Genomic DNA, 6,063 nt, shown 5'->3' with positions numbered 1-6,063 from the left:
GGTCGGATTTGACTTGGTGGCTTAGCGAATATCCACAATTCCAGTTTTCCCAGGTTCTAGCACTATATGTGTGATGGTTATGTCCGCAAAACTGCTCCTCTTTAGAAGTTTCTCCTTCCTCATTTGCACCCAACTGAACGTTTTTTCTAGGATCCTTGTTTATGAAGAAAAAAGAAAAGATACAGCACATGACAGTTATCGAAAGGTTTTTTTCCCTCTTCTAGCTTTACGTATACTCTCCCAGGTCTTGCCAGTGTACCTTGGCTAAGTCCCTTACAGCCTTGGGTCGATCAGCCTTTAGATAAGGGCTACCTTTAGGAGTAGTGGTGTCTACACATGGCCTAAGTTTGGCTTCATGAAAAGCAATGCAATAATTAAAAGGAAACAGAATAAGTAGATCAATATAAATATCTGGTAATCATGTTTGAGCTACTATAAATATAAATTGACATTTACTTATAATTAATATAAAAGCCTAGTAAAATATATAGTCATTTCAACACAAAATGATTTAAAATCAGGAGATTGAGGACAGCAAGGAATAAGGAAAAATTAGAGAAGACATAATAAGTACATGATCAGCTTCTGCTGTTTCTCTTAGCTATATCCATCTGATAATCTCACTAAAGTTCTAGGGAAAAGGCATAAAGCAATAATCTCAGAACTATATTTAAAAAGTAGATTCTCTCTTTTTTTCTTCCTTGCCCTCTGTGTGTGTGTTCATGTTCAAATCATGTAAAATATATGCTTGTAATAACTTAAATTCCATAGAGTAGATTATTATTCTCCTAGTCCATTCTTGTGATTTTATATAATATTGAATTTAAAACTCCTTTTTAATGTAGTTCAAATGTATATTTAAATTGCTGACCACCACTGGCATCAACATTTTGATGTCTCCAGTGACAGAACTGACTGCAGTCACCCCTTGCAGATTGTTGCTCCATTAACCATTTTCCTTTTGGTTTGTCTCTTATTATATGATCATAACAATAAGATTAGAATGATGTCTTTCAATTGGCCTGTCAAAAGGAGTTTAATCTCCATTACTTGTGGAGCATTCTAGACCTGTACCTGTCTTGTCTCTTTCTCTCTCCTTTCTGAGTTTCAAGTATATCACTCCAATCCTAGTGAGGTGGAGGCAAGGGTGAGAATATTATTAGAATCTCAGTGTCTGTGTAGAAAACTTGAGATTAGGCAAGTTTGAGCTCTTACTCTAAGGCTTTACTATAACTTTTTTTCTTAAAACAATTTTTCTAAATTATAAGGACAACATAGTATTATTAAAAGCTATATAACTCTACAATAAAGTAGAAGGTAAAGAATCCTTACTCAAAAATGTTTTGCTTCCAACTATATGAGGTTATAAATGATTTCATTCTTTTGAGTGATGATACTTCAACTCAGAAGCAACAGAATTCTTAGACTTTGGTAAACTTTGTCATAAACTTTGGTGATGAAGATATTTGGATTGAAATCTGGACCCTTTCACTTAGTAGTTATGTGACCTGGGGAAAAATTACTTTCTTTTTTGTGCCTCTGTTTCCTTATCTGTAAATTAGGGATAAAACAAAATAAAAAACTGTCACATAGGACTACTATGGATGAAATGAGATAATGTATATCATTGTTTTATATATAGTAATTCTTTTGTAAATTATAGCTTTACTATTATTTTGTGTGATTAAATTAAGAGATATTACATTTATAATGAAAAAGATTTACTTTTCTATGCTGATTTTATCACACTCTGAATGTGATAAAAATGCACACATAGTTTATTTCCTTATACAATGATTGCATCAATTTAGTCATTATAGTTGGGATTAATAATAACTGATTAATAATATATTCTCACAATGATTAAGCACTAAAAAGAAATTTTATGATAACTTTAAAGCTGATGCCCTTTAAAACCTTACTAAATGTAACACAATGAATTGATCATATTAATTAATTTTTATTAATTTCAATAAGATGTGGCTAACATAAAATCTAATTTTAATTAAAATAAATTTTATCTTCATACAGTTAAATGAATTAGTCTAAAGTTTGAGAAAAATAACTACAATTAGCAATTAACTTTCTAAAGAGATTTAAGTTTAATAAAAAGTGCTAGGCTAAAAAATATTCTCATCTTTGCATTTTTGAATTTTATTAAACATGTCTTTAGTCTATATAGTTACAAAGTAACAATATGATTATATCAAACTAAATATTCATTTCATGTCATTCAAAGGAAACTACATCTACTTATTCCTGAATCTCGGTGTCAGAAAGCACACGGAACCTAACCGTGGGAGGATGGTGGACTAGTTCGCTGAGTCTAGCTATTGCATGAGCATTTCTATACTCCACAGTCTCACAATTCATATAATATGTCACTGCTAAGCAACTTCAGAAAATGTGAAACTTCATTTATTTTTCACTTTAAATGTAATTTCTATTTGTTGGTGTATTTATTTAGGATTTATGCCACATTTTCTCTAAATCAAACCTATCTGAAGCAGCTTACAAGATAAACATAATGCAAAATAAAACAATTAAGGATAAAAGCCAAATGGAACCTGGAAAAGTGAGCTGAGGCTGCCTGCCTCTTTCCTTGGGAAAGGCTCTGCTCACAAAGTTTGGCACTGGGAATCCATGTGAATTAAATGACCTAACAGAGAAAAATGGAACACAGGAAATTTGAGATTTGATGAGGGAAGAGGAAACTGGGAACGCCGAGTGTGTGCTGATCTCCTATACTCTGGAATTCTCCCATGCACTGGGACTGTAGTGTCACTAATTCCTACCACCGTTCTACAGCTTTTGTCACTAAGAATTGTTATATGATAACACATTTGCATTTATTTTATGCTAGACATTTAATGCTACTACATACAATTGGAAGAATATGTGCCCCATATGTGTATTTTTTATATTTACAGAAAAATATCATATGGTCAAATCATGCCTCTGAATTATGCTTGAAGTGTTGAAAGTGGTACTATTGATTTTGTCTTTCATTTATGAGAGAATATTATTTTAATTTTCAGAAGAATAAATGAACTGTTTGAACTCAGACAAGTTTCAAATATACACAAAATAGAGAATTGTATTATTTACCCATGTACAGGCACTTACTTCAGAATATTATCAATATTCTGACACTATTGTCTTATCCTGACCTCTAGTCATTAGTAGTTTTTAGTCATTTATATACTGAGCAGATAAATATTGCACAATTATCAGTCTTTGACATTTTAGTGTGAACAAAAGCTTACTATTATATTTGTATTGTAGCCTGGAAAGTAAGTACATGAAGACTCTTCTTGATATCCGGAAAAACTGAGTGAAACATTAGTAATGATGATTAATGATTCTCTGTCACACATATGGCACAGTATCTCCAACAACGAGGTAGAGATTTATCAACAGATATTATTTTTTTTCATATAATTTATTTAGAAAAACATCATAATCTTAATAGGGCTCAATGTGAGAATATATGACAGTTACTTGTACAACAAAGGCATGTATACCTAAACTACATATAGGAATCCTTTCCACTGAGCTAAAATGGCAAATTATTTTATTTCATGGACATGCTGTTAGATAAAATAATTTCAAATAATTTTTGACGCCAGCGTGGAGTTCCCCGTGTTTATTAGTGAATATGACTACACTTTCATATCTTACACCATAATCGACTATTCTGAAGTCAGTTACACCTACACAATTGAGAACTCCATTTCTTCTTTAAGCACAAAGTGCACATTTAAAACCTGAGAAATGTCCACTTATATATTTAATCCAGTTTTTCCTGCATCTCAAATATCTAATTTTCGGCCATAGTAATGTGGCTCCGGAATATGTGTATACTTGGGAATACAATTAACTAACACTCCCATCCAAGTAATTGGGTATTATAACCATTCTAGCTTTATTAATGAGAAAAACAAAATTCAGAAAGGCACATAACCTATTTAAAGTCATGTAGCTAGTATACATAGAGTCAGGTAACCAAACCAAGTCTTCCTAAAACAGAGATCTTGTTAGGTTGCCTCCTAGAATTTGTTTCCTTCCATTTTTGGCCCAAATCAACTATCAAATCATATTGAATCAAGTTTCAAAATTTATCTTTCACCCCTGTCCTAAGATTCATTCCTACAGTAACTTTTTTTAGTTTAGGCCAACATCAGCCTTCACTAAAACATACACAGAACTTCCTAAATGATGTCCCTACTTCCATTTGATTCCCCTTCCAACTGTCCGGAAAGTGGTTAACAATTATTATTCCTAAGCCTAGCTCTGATCATTTCACAGGCCTGCTCAAAAGCCCGACTCCCCATTGCCTACTGAATAAAATCGACTGCCCTTAGAATAAAATCTAGTATCTCTTACTATGCTTTTCACAGTTCTTCCTGATCAAGCCTCTTCCTACACTACAATCTCACCTCATCCCTTTTTAATTCAGGATTTCCCAACCTTCTCTAAATAATAAAGTTTTAGTCTCCACTTATAAATGGCTTCTCCTCTCATATTAAATGTCATTTTCCCATTGACTGGTATCAAGCTGAGGGAGGGACTCTTCAGTGTTGGACTCCTTGGGGTGGAAGTAAAGTGATGTTGGAGACTGGGTACAAACTTGAGAATTTAAGAAATAATGCTAATTCCTCTGGTCTGTCTGGGTTTGTTCCTTCTATTGAGGGTTTATACATACATACATACATACATACATACATACATACATACATACATACATACAGGTCTGTATTCCAAGGAATATTTGCTTTCTGAACTCCTCCCCCAATCTCACATTTTTTCCTCAATTAAGTATTCATATTCTTGCTATTAAAGAAACTTTGACTGTATTTCTTGTGAATTAATATCTCAATCAATATTTATTATGCTAAGAGTGAAAACTAGCTCTGCTTACCCTGAGTTACATTACAAAGCCTTTAAAATTTAGGTACACCACGAAATCACCTCCAACCATCAACAATAAAATCGAATAACCTTTGACATGTGTTGTTGTTTGTTTGTTTGTTTTGGTAAAATACTCAAGTAAATTATCTCTGAGCAAAGGGACAAATTTTATGTGAAATTTCCTTTCCTTTCTTCTTTTGCCTGTTATATCTCTGTCATTATGCCATGCCATGTATCGATTATATTTGGATAAGTTAGAATAGGGGGCTGAGGGCTGAAAAAGGTGAAGAGAAATTCAATCTATTATGAAAAGCCCCCATCACCATGTAGAAAATGTCTTTCCTCAAAACTAACCTTACTGACAGAACATTTCTCATGTCTGTCAAGCTACTCAGGCAACATTCTATGATAACACTGTAGAAAAAGCACAGAAAGCCGTGACTTTAGGACAATGTTAATTTATTACTGACTTCCAATGCCTAGACTAGGGAAAGGATTTACTATTGATGGTGGGATTGTTTTTTATTAAATTTAATATAGAAAATATTGACTTTGACCACAATAACTGAAGAATTTAGAAAACTGACTCAAACAAAATAAGGTTTTCTGCAACTATACCAATAGAACCCAAATAGTTTCAAGAAAAATCCACAGATCTACTCACATTCATGATGAGAATAACCTCTGAGGTCACACAGTCCAACTAGTGAAGATTGTGCTCTACTTTGCTTCGCAATTTATTTTCCCCATTTGATTTACCATATCAGACAATGTGAACAGACACGGCATAAAATGGCCTTCAGAGAGCACAATGTGCTCTGCACCAGTGCTCAGTCCCCTCAGGGTCGGCTCAGTGAAGAGTTCCTATAAATATCAGCAAATCTTTCAGTGGCTGTAGAGAAGTTACAGAGAGAAAATGTCCAATTGTCTTCATAAACAGGAGCTAATTTTCATGCATGATTTTTAAAAAAGCTTAGATAACAATATTCACTAAGCAAACAAAAATTTTAATTTTGGCAAAATAGAGATAGACGTATGCCCAGCTCTAACATTTCTTTACCTCTTCCTTAATTTTTAGTAATACTTTAAGCTTTATAGTTTCTGTATAATACTAGATCTCAATAAATGCCTTCTAATAACAATGACTTTCTC

This window comes from Pteropus vampyrus, unplaced genomic scaffold, assembly GCF_000151845.1.
Source record: "Pteropus vampyrus isolate Shadow unplaced genomic scaffold, Pvam_2.0 Scaffold76, whole genome shotgun sequence".
Lineage (NCBI taxonomy): Eukaryota > Metazoa > Chordata > Mammalia > Chiroptera > Pteropodidae > Pteropus > Pteropus vampyrus.
This window is presented reverse-complemented; position numbering follows the sequence as displayed.